The sequence below is a fragment of the Boleophthalmus pectinirostris genome, unplaced genomic scaffold, assembly GCF_026225935.1.
Source record: "Boleophthalmus pectinirostris isolate CB_2022bp ecotype Guang Dong unplaced genomic scaffold, ASM2622593v1 HiC_scaffold_10, whole genome shotgun sequence".
NCBI classification, from domain to species: domain Eukaryota; kingdom Metazoa; phylum Chordata; class Actinopteri; order Gobiiformes; family Gobiidae; genus Boleophthalmus; species Boleophthalmus pectinirostris.
Genome location: NW_026570971.1, coordinates 14,581,024 through 14,599,765, shown reverse-complemented (window position 1 = coordinate 14,599,765; position 18,742 = coordinate 14,581,024).

Here is an 18,742-nt window from a genome sequence, read left to right as displayed (position 1 = left end):
CAGCCAGTTTCACTTCACAGAAACCATTTGTTCACTTGACAGTAGGTGGGTACTTTTTTAAAATTTAACCTATCGCCACTATTTGGTCAAGATGTATGTAATGCGCCAGAACGTTCAGTGGTGTCCAAGTAATTGCCGCCTGATTGTCCAGGGTGCGGTCACCAACTTCTGGGGTTCTTGCAAACTGTCAAGTGTATTTGATTCCTGACCTAGTTGCTGGATAGAAATGAAATCGAGCAGAGGCACTAGGTGGCATCAGCCTCGCTAGCTTCCTCCCACTATTTTGTCCTGCTCCCACCCGCAAATTCTGCAATATGGGGATGTTCGCTTTCTTAAGCTCTATCAAACATGAAGAGGCGGAAAGGAATTGTCTTAAATGTGCATGAAATTAGACCACGTCTGCAAGTTTAGGCTGCTTAAAATGTTTTTATTAATGTTTTATTAATGCTAAATGAAATATCCAACACAAATGATGTATGATAGGCATACATCACTCATATTTAGTTTGTGGGGCTGCAGTTTATCATTCCTCCTGCCCGCACCTGCAGTGAGCTTTTAAAAGTGTCCTGCGCCACACTGTTTTGTGCCGGGTTAGGGCTCTAGCCTGAAGTACTCAGCTGGAAGTATTTTGTAATGTAATATAGGCTGTATATTCATGGTTCCCATGAATAGCCACAACTGCCCTGGGGCAAATAGATGAAAATGGGACTTATAATCTGTGCAAATGGCTTCTCACCACATCACCACTGCACAAACAGCACTACATTCTCACAGGCAAGGAGGAAAAATGTCTTCCCCAAGGGCACAATGGACAGTAAAGGAACTGGTTAGAGCTGGATTGAAAAGGTCAATTGTGTTTAAATCACTCAGCCAAGGTTTCCATGGGCTATCCAAAATGATCTGTATTGAATTTTGGGAGTTAAAACACCATATATACAGAACAGATACAATAACAAGTCTTCGCTAAAGTCTTCGCTAAAGGGCATGTCCAGTGACGAAACCCACAGAGACCATATATATATATATATATATATATATATATATATATATATATATATATATATATATATATATATATATATATATATATATATATATATATATATATATATGTATGTAAGCTACTATGGTCCAGCCAATAGTATTTATTATTAGCCAGATGTAGTTTACAGCACTGAAAGTTTCAAAAGTTTAAAATGGCGCTCACTTTTACAACAATAACAAGCTCCTGTGTAAGCTCTTGTGATTGAGCTTGCTGACCTTTATTGACCAGAACAAACTGAAATGCAAAAGAATAAGACTGGGTCATAAACGGGCAATGCCGACTCATCAGAGGCTAGTGTTCGCTGGTGTTTCAAGTGCTTACTGTGGCAAATGCAGTTACACATAGCATCAATAATAAAGGACTGAATTGCCTTTACTAACTTGGCCTTACATTGCACTGAAAATAAACTTTCAACGTTGCTTTCCACTATATATGTGACGGGCGTTTTGGCTTTACAGTAGCCTGGCCTGGGAGAGTCTTTAAATAGTGTTTTTCTTCAGTTGGATTGAACTAGGCGTGTGTCTGCTGCCTCTGGGGCTGCACACATGTAGGGTCTGGTAATGGCTGAGGTTTGGGGGTCGCTCCAGTGAATTCTAGTCTTTATCTCTCTGAGTCAAAGTGCAGCCCAAGGCTATATGGGCAAAAGTCAGGGCTTAAAGTGAGGAGGATATTAGAGGAACATTTCCCAATCAGGGGTACAGGAGTCTGTATTGGAACTGTGGTGGACACCTCTGCCACCACTCCACAGTGTTAGTATTATTTCATTTCATTTCATTTAGATTAAGTTAATTACAGCACACATAGTTTAATTTAATTCCTTTATTTTGACTTATATTCTAATTTGGGTGCACACATTTTAGTTAATATAAGTTTGTATTATTTACTTACATTTGTCCTTTTTTTTTGTTGAGTGGACAGACAGAGGACCCTTCTTGTTACTTTGATTAAGTTAGTAGTTTTAGTTTATTATTTAGTGTTCAGTTTTAGTTGGCCCTCATATATTTAAACACCCCTGTTCTTTCTCAAGTTGGGCTAGTTTTCTTCTGTTCAGTTTGGTTTAATTTACCTCAGTTGAGCCTGGCTTTTTATTAATGATTTACCTAATTTGAGCCTTTGTTAAATTACTTTTTTTTTTTTTTACTTTATTAAATTTAAACTTATTTTTATACCTTATATTTGCCTTTCTGTTTGGTCCACTACAGCATTGTTTCCCAAAGACTGAGTCATGACCCTCAGGTGGGTCGCAAGAGATCTTTTTTTTGGGTCGCCTTGTCACGATCTGGATGTACGTCTGCAATAAACAGTTCTGACACATGGTGAAATGTTAAGTTTACCTATGATGTCACAAAATTGGGAAATTCAAAATCACTTGTTAAGACATGTTTTGTATAGTTTCTAATCTTTTTGTAATTATTTTATTGACTATTTTGTTCCAATATTGCTGGTTCAATTGAATGTTGAAAAAAAAAACAGAAAAAAGAAATGGGCTACATTTAATGTCCAAATAGGCGACTTATGAATCCTTTTATTGCTGCTTGAATACTAATACTATTGAACTAAACTAACACTAATTGTTCAGAGACATGATCACTCAACAATAAAACAACAATAAAATATCTTCATTAATGTTCAATAATGATCAAATCCACCTTTATTTTGTGATTGACGAATAATGTCTATTGACTTGGGACGCAAAGGTTTGTCACTTTTAAAATATGGGTCCCCAGAAAAAAGGTTTGGGAAACACTGCACTACACGGACATGAGCACTCCTCAAAGGTACAGGGGGGAAAACATGCCGAGTTAAATCTCCTCATAAAGATTGTTTTAGGTCTTGCAACATATAGGCCTCTACAGAAGCTGATGGAAGAGGAAATATTGCATTGTTTTGGGGTTCAACTTACAGAATTTGTTTAGAATTTAAAAATACTTAAATAAAAATGTGATTCTTTGATACATGTGTAGTTTGAAACTCTAAGTCCAACTCTAAATCCAACTCTAAGTCCCTGCATGCACTTCCGATTTCTTTTATACTCCCTGTTTGTACAAATTTTTACTGCACTGTGGCCCAGGCAAATTTGCCCGTAAGGTGAAATAAAGTTAAAGGCGTTGTACCGGAGTTTTACTGTCTTAAAAATGTGGAAATAAAAGTTCATTTTAAACCGTTTGCAGAGATCCAAAGTTATACCTCACTTAATACATTCTTAGCAATGTAATAGTCTACTGCATTGAGTTTATGAATGCTCCTGACAACTTTCAGAGAGCAACAACTAGCATGCTAACAGTCCATCAACTTTATACCTTGGTTTGCGGAAGATAAATTGGTCCCATTTTGACCCTAACAACGGCTTTATAATAAGTCTGTACTGAAGCAAGACAGATTTCTTTCAATAAAACATTGGCTCCAGCCCCTTTAGTGTTATTTTACAGCCTTGATATTGTAGCCAACTTTCATTTTACAGTTCGGTGTTATAAATTTTGAGAAAATGCTACTAGTGTATTACAAAACTGAAAAATTGAGATGGAAGCAAGGAAATCAAGTGTCTGGGGCCAATTGATCCTGACAGACACCATTTGCCATGATAGTGTGTCAGGAGATTGGACATTCTCTGAGAGCCCAGTCCCTAGTGCGATAATCCCGCTGTAGATCCAATGGGATTACCACTGATACTGTCTCAAGTCCCCGAACGGATTTGATTCCAGTGAAAAAGAGAGAGGAGTAAAACCGCCCTAAAGACCAGCACGAGGATGAAGACGAGTCTCAAACCAGTTTCTGCGAGTGCTATCTTGTTTCAATCTGTTTTCAGGGGGCTAAGATGTGGGCTTCATGGGAGTCGTGTGTGTCCATCTCAAATCAGATAACTACATCATCATCAAAAACTCACCCAGAATTGTAATTTTGTTTCATTCACACGTTTAACACCGAAATCCTGCAAATTTTGCCTGGGTTCTTCTCTCAAACTGAAAACACAGTTCAACCTTGTGATGTCATGAAGTGGTAACACAGAAAGTGCTCGACTGTATTTTAAACTCTATACACCTTCATTAGAATTATTGTTTTATAGCCATAGCCAGGCAGGTTTTTTTAGTCCTCATTGGAACTTCTGCGCTTCTTGGTGCATCAAAAGGTGCTGTAGGCTTTCTGTGGCAATTTAAACAGAACAAAGGGTACAACAAACATACAGTATATATTTTAAAAATGCAACAATTTATGGTTATTCTAGTGTATTGTTGATTGAAGATAAAAAAAAATTGCTGTTAACTTTAAAACTACCACTTATTGACATCAGTGTTTGGAGCTTTGGAGACGCCCAGTAATGCAGGATTACTCAAACATGTGTGACTGAAACAAAACACAACTACAGGGATGTTTTTGATGAGTTCACAATATTGTAACATGGCTAAAATCTCACAAGAGTCAATTTTGCGTGATATAGGACCTTAAAACTTCTCTTTTGTCCCTCTGGAGACATTTGGCACCTGCTTTACTGGAGTGATCATGCAAAAAAACTGGGGCAAATTTATTGTAACTTGGAGGAACAAACTGGAAACTTGTGCGTTGACCTTTTGAGCTTTTATTCCAAGCACTTTTTAACTTTCTGCAATACGGAATACACTCGTTGTCCTTACCTTGTTTTTATACAGCGAATATAACTTTTACACAATTTATGGAGCATTAAAGACAAAGTGGAACATTTGCTAGAATGGTTGGATGGGGCATGCAAAAAGGGACATTCAGGTATAGCATCACAGGTTTTTAAAGAGGATATATTATGTAAGACTGACTTTTATGAGTTTTTACCCATGTTATGTTAGTTTAATAGTGTTCCCTTATCATTTGCTTGAGTTATATTGACTGATTGTGATGAATTTGAAGCTTGAGTGTTCAGAAAAAGTTTGTTTTCATGTACGCCCTATCCCCCTGATCACTTTTTTGTATTTACTTACCATTATTCAAAAAATGCAGACACCAAAACTAAACACATATCAAAAATCACTGAAATGCTGCTGTGAAGTGAGGCCTGTGGTTTTCAACAGGAAACCAACGGATCCATTTCAATTACTTAGACATTTTAGATCAATATTGTGGTTTACAATGAACCAAATGAGAAATAATGAACTGAAAAGACAAAAAAATGCATATATATTATTTTAGTTGTAAATTTATGCTCATTAAAGGTTCTATATTACACAACGATTATTCTTTTCGGCTTTTAGTCATGTTATAATTTTGTTACCTCATCAAAAACAGACCTGAAGTTGTCTTTTGTTTTGTTCACATGTTTGAGTAACCTTTTATTATTATCTGTCTACATCTTCATGTTATGATTCTTCGTGTTCAAATTTACAGTTACATTTTACCTTTTGTTCAGTAGAAATTGGCAATTCCAGGGCTGAAACCATCCAAATGATTCTAATGAAGATATAGTTGGAGTTTAAAAACACTGTGGAGCACTTCCTGTACATGACATCACAAGGTGGAACAGAGTGTTTTCAGTCTGATAAAAGAACTCAGCCCTTTAATTGTCAAAAATGCAATAAATCACTAACATTGAATCTACCAAAAACAATCTGTATTGGTACTTTGCAGCTGGTTTCAACATTCCTTCGGGGGTGATGCTATCTGAAGGCACTGCACTGTCTGAAGCTCTGATATCAAAGCATCAATACAAGCTTGATCTACTGTATGACTGAAGTCTTGAGTCTACTCCAGGAGTAAGATGATGTGGCTCTCCCCAGTCGAGCTGCTGTCCAGATGGATCAATAGTTCGCTGTCAGCACTTCCCCAGCTCTGTGTGTGTCATGTCTGGACTCACACCACACACTGGACATTATGGAGTGATGGATGAGTGCCCACAGGAAAGAGGAAGACACAGCTCTCACGTGTAAACAACTTTCACGCTTTCAACACACGCTACATTTGTAAATTGCATCATGAAGACGACAAAGTGCCACACAAACGCTACTGTTGGGATTATTGTGAGAGGAAACATCACATCACTATTTCACTAGGAAAACTGATATAGCTAACCAATAATGAAATCCCCTTTTTTCTTTAATTTGCACAAATCGATAATCCTTTTATGTCACAATATTATGTACACATATTATTATTAAATCAACATGTCTGATTTATGAAAAATATGCTTAACTTTTGGAGATTTATAGGGCCCATGGTTGACTAATTTATGTTAAAATATTGTTTCCTTGTCACAAACTTACCCTTAGTTGTGTTTTGTTTCATTCAAGTCGAAGTGCTCCACTGTGTTTTTACACTCCATACACTTCCACTAAAATAACAGTGTAATAATTTCACTCTCGAATTGACAATAGGTTCTATTCACGCAGTCACAAACCAGGAAGATATTTGGAAACATGCAATCTTTCTGGTGTAGTTCGCGACACTGGGCTCGCCGACTGTGATAAAACCCACTGACATACATGTCATCAGCAGTAAAATGCAGACTGCATATGTATGTGCTGTTTGGAATCATCTTGAATTTGGCGCCTCATCTCTTCTAATCGCATTGCAAATGATGAAAACGTAGGTAGCCGAACATAATGGAACGCTACAGTGACATGTAGATGAAGAAAACTGGGCCGTTTACTCATTTTTATCTGGCTTCTATAATCCTCCCAATAGGTTCTGTGCACTGTTAGCGTCATTTTTATCTCTATGGGGGTTTTTTCCGAGTAATACTAAAATGAATAAATATTTAAATATAAGGCTGTTAACAGGAAGCTGTGGGTGGGTGTCACTGAAATGCTTCAAAGTACACAAATAAAATGAATACTTTTGCATTTAGAAAGAGAGATGTTTGTGTCTCAATGCTAATGCTAATGCTAATTTTGAGACATAATAAATATTCAAACACCCCCACAAACTGAGGTATTATACATAAGAAAATAATTGGGCAGTCTTTATTTTAGTTCATTTGAATTTTAATTGGTTGTTTATGTTTTACTTGCCTATTTTAATAAAAGTGATTGTTAGCTTAGCGACACAGTGAGCTAGCTATCCTGCTGTGCACAGAGGCTATTATGAATTTTCAATTCTTACGTAATGCGGTCTTATGTAAATGTCGAATATCTATACATATTTTAAAGCTACCATCTAAAAGTTTATTTGATTTTTTTCACAAGTACTTGAATATGAATATGTGAGAATACAGCAGGGGTCGGTTGGCCTGTGCAATTACAGATGGTTGCTTTAAATTATTCATTTTGACGTCACTAGTTCCACAAATATGCAGTAATTTCTAGAAAAATAAGTAAAAAAAAAAAGTCATCCACAAGCTAATGATACAATTGTCTTTTTTCATTTTACTTGAGTTTTTCAAAGCTAAAAACAGGGTCTTCATCAGGGCAGATGACCTTTTGTAGTTGGAAGAGAGTCTATACAGTAATTTGAAGGTGATCTTTAAGCAGCTTGTGTTGTAAAAATACACAAAAGGATCCCAAAGAACTAAACAAAAAGAAAAGGTCTTGGAGGGTAAGACCAGAACTAAACCAGGTCTATAGAACAGGACCAAGTCTACACCACAAGACTAAACTAGGCTCAAACCAGGACAAGAGGAACTCCTCCTCTTAGCAGCACGTCTCCTGTTGGCCACTAGACTAATGTAGTAGCAGTCGTTACATCAGGCGCGTAACTCCAAATAAATGGACTGTGAAATTGTACGCCACTGTGCAGTCGTGGAATGATTGACAGGTTCACTCCCGGCCTCCTCCACACTCCATGTAGTGGACTGATAAAACTGTCCTGCAAACTGACAGGAGCAGCATGTAGCACCTGCCAGGCATGTTAAGGTGCCACTACTGAAAAGTATTACGGCGTAGTGAGGCAACTTTACATTGTTGCACATTCAGATCTGTCAGTCGTGGCCACACCAGCTTGTTAAAGCCTGAGCCCGTCAGATCTTAGAAGCTCAGCAGGATCGGGCCTGGTTAGTGCTGATGGGAGACGGACGGGAACAGCAGGTGTCACAGTGGGACGCCAGTCGCAACAAAACTGTCATTGTGTCCTTAGGCAAGGCACTTCACCCACTTTACCTAATATGAAAGTGGTTTGTGTGTGAGTGATGGTGGTGGTGGTCGGAGGGGCCAATGGCACAGATTGGCAGCCTTCCATCAGTCTGTCCCGGGGCAGCTGTGGCTACAATAGTATCTTACCACCACCGGGTATGGAGTAAATGAATAATGATGTGTAAAGAGTCTTTGAGTGTCCAAAAAAGTGCTATATAAAAATGATGCATTATTATTATTAAATCTGGGTTACACAACCAATCAGGTGTCTACTTTTGCCAAGGTTTCTCATGCCAGCATTAGCAACAAATTTTATTTACGGAGTTGCTGAGTGCCCACCTCCTGCCAAACCAGAGGGGCGTGACCTTCAACACTCTCCCGATTGCCTTATTGGTTGCTATGATACACACGCTTGGATTTCCAAATATGGAACTTAGTTCCACAATAACTGCAGCTGCGATTGGCTTCATGTTACTGGAGCCGAACACTACCTGTGACGTCACAGTCAGTCCACTTCTTCACACAATCTATGCTGTAAACATGTCAACAACAAATCAAAACTTGTCTTAATTACACAATAGGTATGATTAGACTAAAAAACTAAACAAACAAGCAAACAAACAAACAAAAAACACTTTTATTTTGTTAAATGAATGTTTAAACTGATAGAAAAGTGCATTCCTTCTGCATAAACTGTCCTTATATTTCGGATGGAACTTTCTGTGTTGATAACAGAATCAGTTCCAGACCTTATTGCTATTTCCTGTATTTTTGTAAAGGAAGTGGCAGTTTCAGTACAGGAAGTGGAAAGTGTTTTTTTTCTCCACAAACTGCTACTTAAATGATATTAAACTATGATAAACATTTACCACAGATACTATCCCACTAAACCAAGTAAACTGTGAAAAACATGAAAACCTCTCATATGCTCTTTAAATAGTCCAAATAATCACTTTATGCATTATAACTGTCCTGACGAATGTTTGAAAAATACTAAGACTAATTATATGATTAAAAACAAAGAAGAGTTTGGTAGGGGCCTGGTTGAAACTTCTGGTGGCTTGGCTTCTCTTGTCTGATAGATTCATGAATATAAATTGCCTGTACTTTGGTGGTGCACACAGTGGTAGCCCTGGGGAGTTGGGTTTTTCAAATGGTTTTGTTCCAGTGCTCTGATGGGGTGCAATAACTAATGTTTTATTTCTTTCTTTTTTATCTATTAGATTTTGGTCTTTCTCTGTTTCTGTTCTAAGTTTTATTAGTTTCAAAGTTTCATTTAATGGGAAGATCTGAAGAAACTTGTATATTTTTTTTTTTACCCAGGAAGACCGTTTTAAATCTAAAACAGTTGCAAGTCTTCTGCATTTGCTTCTCAACGAATCACCCTCCAGGCATTCATATATCACTGAAAGAAATGCACAGAATGAATTTCTCTGTAAAAGATGAATAAAGAATACCTTAACTTAATCTGTATTCGCAACAACAGAACTAACAGCCACCTCAGCCTCTCTAACTCCTTTGCCCGGTGAATCTATAGTGATATTTCTCTGTATTTTTTATACACAGAGATGTCAGTCTGGTCCCCACACACTCCGTCATGTCTCAAACCAAAACCAAACATGATCGACCACTCAGATTTATTTATTTCAGTGACGCCTGTGAAACAAAGGAGCTCATTGGTCACACATAATTTTACAAACAAATACAATATGTCACTTTTTCTGCACAAATACACAATGTTTTTCAGTCCCCTTGCAAGCAGCCATATTTGTTTTGATATAGATGAATTATGCATGTCCCTGATTGGCTAATCCACCTGTCAATCATGCTTATCTGAACTCAGGGAGATTCATTAGTGACCGGATTTCACAGAGTATTGAAGAAGTGTGTATTGTGGATTCGAAACAACCAGTCACAATGCTTTGGGGAGCAATATTTTACCCAATATATTCCCTTCAAAACATCACTGACATCTCTGCTGTAGTTTACCCACTGCATAAACCCATCATTAAAATTATCCTCACTGTCTGTTCAGCCTCACCAGATACAGCTTGTTTTGGCCATTTGTGGTTACGACCAGCTTCTTCTCTTCCGTTTTATTCTCATCCTTGTAGTTTTGTTTTTTTACAGCTCCTGCTCCCTGCTCGCCCAACAGCAAAGCCCCGTGTAATGCTGGCTGCTTTTCAGCGAGGGAGCAGTACTTTTGGAGACGGCTTTGGATATGTCTCTGGTGCAGTTGCTGGTCCAATTAAAAAGCACAGAGCCTTGGAGCTTCCATCATTGCCTCTGTTGGTTGCCACAGACTCCTGGCCACTGTATACGCACTGATTATAGTTTCCCCGACACTTCAAAGAGACGTGACAAAGACGTGCACTCGGGCAGATTGTTTTACACTTGAATTATTTACTCTCCCCTCCACAGATGCGGCCGCCTCCATCTGCGCAGCCCTGATAGTAAAGCAATAGACTGTAAAAATAAAGTAAGGACCATTGATGCGTCTGTATACGGTACAAATGCACAATAAAGGGAAAAGACGCTGGTGTTAAGTGAGGGAAAAAAAATAAAAAAATAAAACAACTTGAACTTTAAAGTTGCTATTCCAGTCTTAATTACACGGAAAATAACCAGTTCATTTTAAACGTGTGTAGTAGGGATCCAGCTTTTTCTGTTTATGATACCAATGTCGATACTTTGGCTTTAAAGGGACATTCTGGAATTTTAGACATAGGACCTCATTTCCTAGTTAGCCAGAGTGTTGGAGATGTTTGGAGACACTTTAAAAAAAAAAAAAATTCCCCCCAGTCCTTGTATTTGCAGAGGTCGCTGGTGCTAGGCTAGTGCATGTTAATGACCATAGTTATCCTGCCACTAAATACAGTCTTACCCACTCCACAAAATACCCGAAGAAAATCTATTATAATGTCAGAATGTTGATAGGAACGTCTGTGTTGATAAAATAATTTCAGAAGTAAAACCAACCTTGCATTTGAAGGATTTATATCTGAGCAGCAGCAGCGAGTTGTACTTCCTGATAGAAAGCTTAGCAATGGTGAACTGATATCATCTAGCACCTATCTTACCGGCAAAGTAATATTCCGCTGCTGCTGAGAAAATAGTCCCTCCACATGCGATGATTCATGTAATGCAAGGTTAGTCTTATTTCAGACATTATTCTATCAACACAGACATTCACATCGACAGTCTCGGCAATAATTGTTTTGCTTCAGGTGTTTTGTGGAGTGGGTAAGACTGTTTTTAGTGGCAGGATAACTATGGCCATTGACATGCGCTAGCCTAGCACCAACGACCTCTGCAAATACAAGGACTGGATGGAATATTTTTAAAAGTGTCTCCACACGTCTCCAACATTTTGGTTCACTAGGAAATGAAGTCCTATGTCCAAAATTCCGGACTGTCCCTTTAAGTCCAAATAATTTCTGTTGTTGTCTGAGTCTATGTATCTGTCAGTACTCGATATCAAGCAATACCAGGGCACAAACTGACAATATCATTTATTTCATTTAAACACAAACCACATATGGGAAAACAATAACTACAGAACAGCTGTAATAATACAAGTTTAATGTGAAACATTTTGGGCCAACATTAATCGTCTAATTACACCATCTTGGAAACCGATATCTGATCCACCAAATTTTTCACATTTCTCAACTTACAGTGGGAAGTGCGGAGTTTTACTGTCAACAACTAGCATGCTAACAGCACTACTCCCTGGTTCACACAGGATAAAACACTTTATAGATACAGACAAAATGCTATGGTCTAATTCTGACCCTATGAGCTGCTTTTACAATATATTTGTATCGAAGCAAAACAACTTTGACTTGCTGCATGAAAAAATGGGCACATTTTAAACTCAAACAATATTGATCTACAGCAACTTAATAGGAACATCTCCACTGACTCCCTGTTCAAACTGAATCTCTGCGGCTGCCCCCTTCAGAGTGGCAAAAAACAGATTTTTATTTACACATTTTACAATATAACATTACATATTTGAAGAACTAAGAAAATACAGGGTCGTGGGTGACAAAAGGAGCAGGTACAAATGGAAACGTTCTGCAGAATTTCTCAAACATGCATGAATCGCTCAAAACACATCTTAGAGTATAAGATTATAACGTGACTAGATAATGATTACAATCAAAGCCACCATCAGTAAGTTTATAAGACCTTTTTGTCAGTAGATGGCAGATGTGAGACCTGTTTCTTCCACTCTTTTTACAAATGGTAGCTTTAAAGGTGCATTATGTAACTTTTCTGGTGGAGGGTCCGTCAAATGCTTTGTCTGGAATGTTTCTGAGTAGGGTATTAAACCTTTCTTTCATCGCTGAGATTAAACCAGAGCAAGATATGGGTCAGATCTGTGGAGAGTCGACCCTGCTCACTGTCAGCATGCCATTTTTTCTAGGTATTTTTGAGCTCTAAAACCACCTGTAATTGAATAAATAGAAGGCAGAGCTGTTTAAAGTCATACTGTGGAACATTCCAAGCAGAGCAATGACACCCTGGGACCCCCAACCATGAAGTTACACGAAGCGCACTGATTTGACATGTCTCTTATAAAGACGTCCATGCACATGAACAGCTAGAAAACATTTCCTTTGTAGAGAAAAGTAAAAGTATCCAACACATACTGTAGATTTCCTATTGAAGTACTGCCACAGTGATCAAATGTGTTTTCTGACAACCTACTTTGCAATGAAAATGAAAACAGCTCTGATCCCAGTCACTTCAAGGTCCAATACCATGCATTATTCAGGCGTCTTAAACTACTCTCAGAAACCTTAGAAACCTTACATTTCACAAGTAAAGAGAAAGTAGCCACAATTTCTATACAAAATACCAATGGAAACTCTGCTGGTGCTAAGAGGCAACAGAGATTAAAATACCCTAGCCTGCACTATTGAAGCGAAATACGTCTCCAGGTATGTTTGTGATCGAAACCAACTTTGTTACCTTCCAAACATTTCCAGACACTAGTTATATTGGCTGCGAGTCAAAATGATTCAAAACATTGTACTAGGAGAGATTTGTTTTTGTTGTATAAAATAGAAATAGAAACCAGTGATTTGTGTACCTAACCATCTTTCAGCAAATTGATGTTTCACAGACATTTTAGATCAGCGCCAATATCTAACTTTGGACTGTTTAACTATGCATTCATTCATTTGTGATGGCAGGCAGGCAGGCTGGTGACTGCCAGAGATCGGTCCTGGATAGAACACTCATCCTTGTCACTGCTAAGAGACTGTTAAGTGATATGATTTGGTACAGCGTGCTAAAGAGATGCAGTACATTCTGTTTCACATTTTATGCCCAATAATCCCTCGCGCTCTGTGAATCTATGTAAAAAAGTTATCTAAATTCAGTGTGGTGTTTAAATTGACTGGCTGTCCTATGATTCAAAGTTTTAGTTGTAAACTGATCCTGGTATTGAGTATTTGCTCCTGGATTAGATATGAATAATTTATAATGTTAAAAACTCTCTATGTGTTGTTATTGGTAGGGATATTGGCATCAAATATCGGTGCTGAAAATTTAGGTGGATCGGATATTGGCTTCCAAGATATCGGTCCAGCTAATATCCCATTTTAGTCTATAAACTAGTGTATTAAGATGATTTTCTGGCCAATGTTGTATTTTTACAAATCCGTTTTGTAGTTACAAAACACATTTAAATCATTTTTACCTCAAGCTGTTACATTTTCAGTCTCTGCACTGGCATTGGTTGATATCGGGTATCAGTAGATACTTAAAGCCAAAGTATTGATATTGACATCAGAACAGAGAAACCTGGATCAGTGCATCCCAAGTTATTGGCCCAGAACTTCTCATTATGATTTAACTTTAAAGGTGCGCTGTCTTAACCTGATTCATTGCAGCATTAGGATTTGTTCACTCGACGGTAGGCGGGTACTTTTTTAATTTTTATTCACTGCTATTTCGTTGTGACATATGTAATGCTCTAAATCTCATAAGAAGAAGGGCAATAACGTCTTTCCCATTGATAAAATTCACCAAACATTCTCTTTGTTCCGGCTTTAAATCCTTGATCTCTCGTTTCCAACACTGAATGTATGTCTTCGTCTACATCCATTTCGACCACTTTGTTTACTGTTGTGCTGTACCACAAAAGTGACTCAGACAGGTGCTTGAGTTTGACGTCATGGCTTCACAGCTCTTTGCTGATTGGTCAGTGCGCGGTCTACAACTTCTGGGGTTCTTGCAAACCATCTAATGTATTCTGATTCCTGACCTAGTTGCTGGAGAGAAATTAAATTGAGCGGAGGCACTAGGTGGCGCCAACCTGGCTAGCGCTGTGTAACCTTTCTGGTGTATGGTCTGCCACCTGCTTGTCGCCATGGAGATATTGTGGCTTTACCTGGAATGTTCCACAGTATACCATTAAATTTATCTATGTCTATTTCTATTGCTCAAAAAAACCTCAAAAAGTGCTTTCTTATTTTAAATCATAGCCCCTTCACAGATCTGACCCGTAGCTTCACTTACTGACACCTTCCATTTGGAATTTGTCTTCCATGTTTATTTGCAGTAGAACAGTTAGACAAAAATTGGCTCATTTTTGTGATAAGTTATATCTGATTAAATAAACAAATACAATTATCTATTCACCAGCATCATTTTATCCTTGTCTGTCGTGTAGAAATGAGGATTTAAAATAATGAGTTTTTTTGAGTGCTTCTGACTCTGGTTTTGAAGTGCACCAAAGAACACAGTTTCAAACAATATCAAAGCCAAAGAATCGGTATTGGAATGCTGGATCTGTGCATCTGTGGAACAACCTCCATTTTTGGGTGTGCAACTTAAGTCCAACTGCCGTTAATCTATGTCTGTCTGGAAAACCTTTGGCTCTTGAATCTCTAAACTGAATCCATTGTTTACATCCTTAAGTAGCTCTATTTAGAAGATAGATCACTCACGCTTCGTCTAGCAAAGATTGAACTGTAGAGGTGGAAGGTGATTAAGTACAAGTAGTACAGTACTGTACTTAAGTAGAACATTTAAGTATCTGTACTTTACTCAAAGGTGCACTGTGTAACTTTTCTAGTGGAGGGTCCGTCAAATGCTTTTCTCCATGGAGATGTTATTGCTTTGTCTGGAATGTTTCACAGTATAGCATTAAACTTTTCTCTCTTCATGGAGACCAAATCAGGTTGCCAAGAGCTGTTTAATGTCATATTAAGAAACATTCTAAGCAGAGCAATGACATATCCATAGAAACAAGAAGGTGACAGACACTCCACCAAAAAAATTTCACAATGCACTTTTAAGTACATTTTACAGTGGATACTATTTACTTCATCACATTTGAGAGCAGGTATCTGTACTTTATATGCTACAAAATTACTGAACAGGACTGAAAAGTACTTCATATGATTTAGGGGTTATTTTACCATGTTTGTGGTGACATTAATAACAAGTTTTTGAGTTCCAGCTTCGGCTATGAGCAAACAAAATAAATACACAAAATTCACGAGAAATATTAATAAATTGATTTATATTGCAACTGTTAACCAAAATCGGTATGATTTTTTGGTAAATATAACTACTTCTTAACAAAATAGCAACATTTTAAATAAATACTTGTACTTTTTACTCTTAAAGTACATTTCAGACCAAGAGATTGTTTTCATACCTGACAATTTCGACTGCTCATGAGCGGTCTTCCTCAGAGGTTTCACAAAAAAAGAAGAAAGAACCTAGTAACGCAAATTACTGGAAGACCAAATGAACCTTACTGGACTATTACGGGTTCTTAAATACTTTTACTAGTAGTTGTTTTTTCATGTAACACTTGTCTTGCAGTTGAGTAACTTTTTACGTCTGTATCTGTACTTTTGTATAGTCAAATGCTTTTCTACATGGAAACATTATTGCGTAGTCTAAAGGTGAACATTCCATGCATCTCCATAGAAACAAGCAGGTGACAAAGTCCTACCAAAAAGTTGCATAGTGCACCTTTAAGTGCCAAAATTGGGTACTTCATCCACCATTGGAACTGCAATATTAACAAACAAACCATCCATCTACTAGCAAAGTCATGCTGTAGTTTCGTCCATAGTACTGAAAATGCTGAGGGCAGCCAGTCCACAGAGCAGGTGTCGCCACAAATAAGAAAAAACAGCAGACGAGAAGACAAAAGCAAGCAGTTCAAAGGAGTGAGACAGGTACTGCAAGTTTAAAAGTACAATACGCAGTGACACATTCCTACACTCAGAATAAGACAGTTTATATTTCTCGCCCAGAGCTACGAAGAGCTGGACCTCAGAGAAAGATTTAATGCTAGTCCAGAGGGAGTACTTTACGAAAAAAGTGCAAACGCCATGACATTTTGGTTAGTTATTCTGAGAAATAGACTTCAGATGTGCACAAAAGTTGAAAAGACTTGCAAAGAAGTCCATCTCAAAACTATCTGCCAAAATCTATACGCATCAACTAAACACTATGATCCTGTTCTTTCTCTTCAGAAAACACAGACACTTCTGGCTCCATAGCAGAGGACTCACTATGGTCTCACTTCACTTGTTTGTGACATCGATCAAAAAAAGATGCAGAGAAGAACATTACAGCACGGAATTGCTGTTATAATCATTCTCGCAAAGTTGCCTTCAATTTCGCAACAAGATAATATAGAGTTGCAGATCAGATGTCAAAAAATAAACTTTGCTGGAAATATCTGCTGTTTGTCACGAGCATGCAGAAGAGACGTGATAGCCCAGTAAACAAAATGTGTTACCAATACAGAATAATGTGGAGTAAATGATAAGTGAAGTATATCTATCATCTTCAAATGTACATGGGCTGACTGCAAATCATAAGGAGTCATAAGGAGAATATGATTTTTCCAACGCTACACTACACAGTAAATGGTAATTCAACTTCATAGCAGACTGAATGTTTGTAAGAAAACTAGTTTGTTCTCAAAAGATACACAAAAACATTCATGTTCAACTCCATTAAAGCTTATCTAGGCTGGCGCCATCTTGTGCCTCCACTCAATTTCATTTCTCTCCAGTGACTAGGTCAGGAATCAGAATACACTAGACGGTTTGCAAGAACCCCGGAAGTTGTAAACAGCGCACCGGCCAATCAACAAAGAGCTGTGAAGCCGAAAGTACTTGGACACCACTGAGCGTTCCAGCGCATAACATACGTCTCAATCAAATAGCAGTGATTGGTTAAATAAAAAAATACCCACCTACGAATGAATCCTAATGCTGCAAGGTCAGACGCTTTCCACACTTTCCACGAAGTGAAACCGGCTGATAAATCAGGCTAATTAAAGCTACCATCTGTAATTAGACTGGCTGACCCACTCTTGTTGTACTCTCACACGTCACTACTAGATGCTATTCGTTGTTTGACTATGTGCCAGTTTTGGTCTGACAGAAGAAGAAAGACCCGTGGGCCCGAACACAGGTCATGTGAGGAGAATAGGTTCTACATCTCCCAAAACAGATGGCAACTTTAAAGAGGCTGTATCCAAAGTCTTTGTAGAGTAAAATCTATTTAGCCCCAGTGTGGTGTATTGTACAAGCAGCTGTTGGGTTCAAAATCAGATCACTCTGTGCTGTACGTGCCTAATTATAAAACATTTGTATTGATTGTGAATTTTAAAGTAGAACTGATGTGCTGTTAACAGTGTTACTCTGGGCTCAGACTGCACCCAGAGTGACGCTCACATGAAAACCACAGGTATGGTCACTGCCTTCGAATCTGCACAGTACATGTGTTCACGTGATCACGGTTTATTTATTCAGGGAAGACTGCGGTGGTACTTTCATTTATACAGAATACTCACGGCCACCACACCGGAGCTACTCCACAGCCCAGGGTTATCACTTCAGAGCTTTTTGGTCTCTGAAAAGTGTGAATGTTGCGATGAAGAAGTGGGAGCTTAGAAATGTGTTAGGAAAGTGAGTAATCTGTTTGGACAGCTGCTAACGCTTTAAAAGCTATGTTTTTTTCATGAAAATGTTTGAAAACTGTAAAAATCGGGTACAGGACATGTAACAAGCACTGTATCAAATTCAAAGAAATCCTCACAGCCCATGCAACAACTTGAAACCCTGCATATCTGAAAGTCTTCTTCTGATCTCCCAATTAATATCACAATGTTTGCCTATTTTCAAATATTTTCCATATCAGAGTCTTCACTCCAGGCTCTTGTTGACTCTGCTCCACCCTTAAAGTGCGTTTGTTTCCTGACTATGGTCAAAGCCCACTCCTCCACCCTCCCACCCTCCAACAGAGCAGTGCATTTGCCTTAACCACACGCATGTTATCGCCCACACCAGTGCACATCATTATCTCTATGTGATTCTATGCACTCATGTAGAGCATGTGTCAGCAGCAACCCACATTCGTCTTAGTTTAATGATGATTCTTCTCCTTTACAATTCCTTTAATACCCAGTGGAATACTGTCAAAGCCTCCTGCCATGTAACCACATATTTACAATTCAACATTTTATTGAGGTCCATTTCCAGGTGATAAAATGCCAGTTAGTTTGGCGTCTGTATTTGTCGCGCTCCCTCCCCGCTCTGATTTGTGGCGTTGGAGAGTCTGTGCAATAGCAGTGGATCTATAGGTGAAAAGACAATAGCCTGAGGGGCAGATAAAGCTA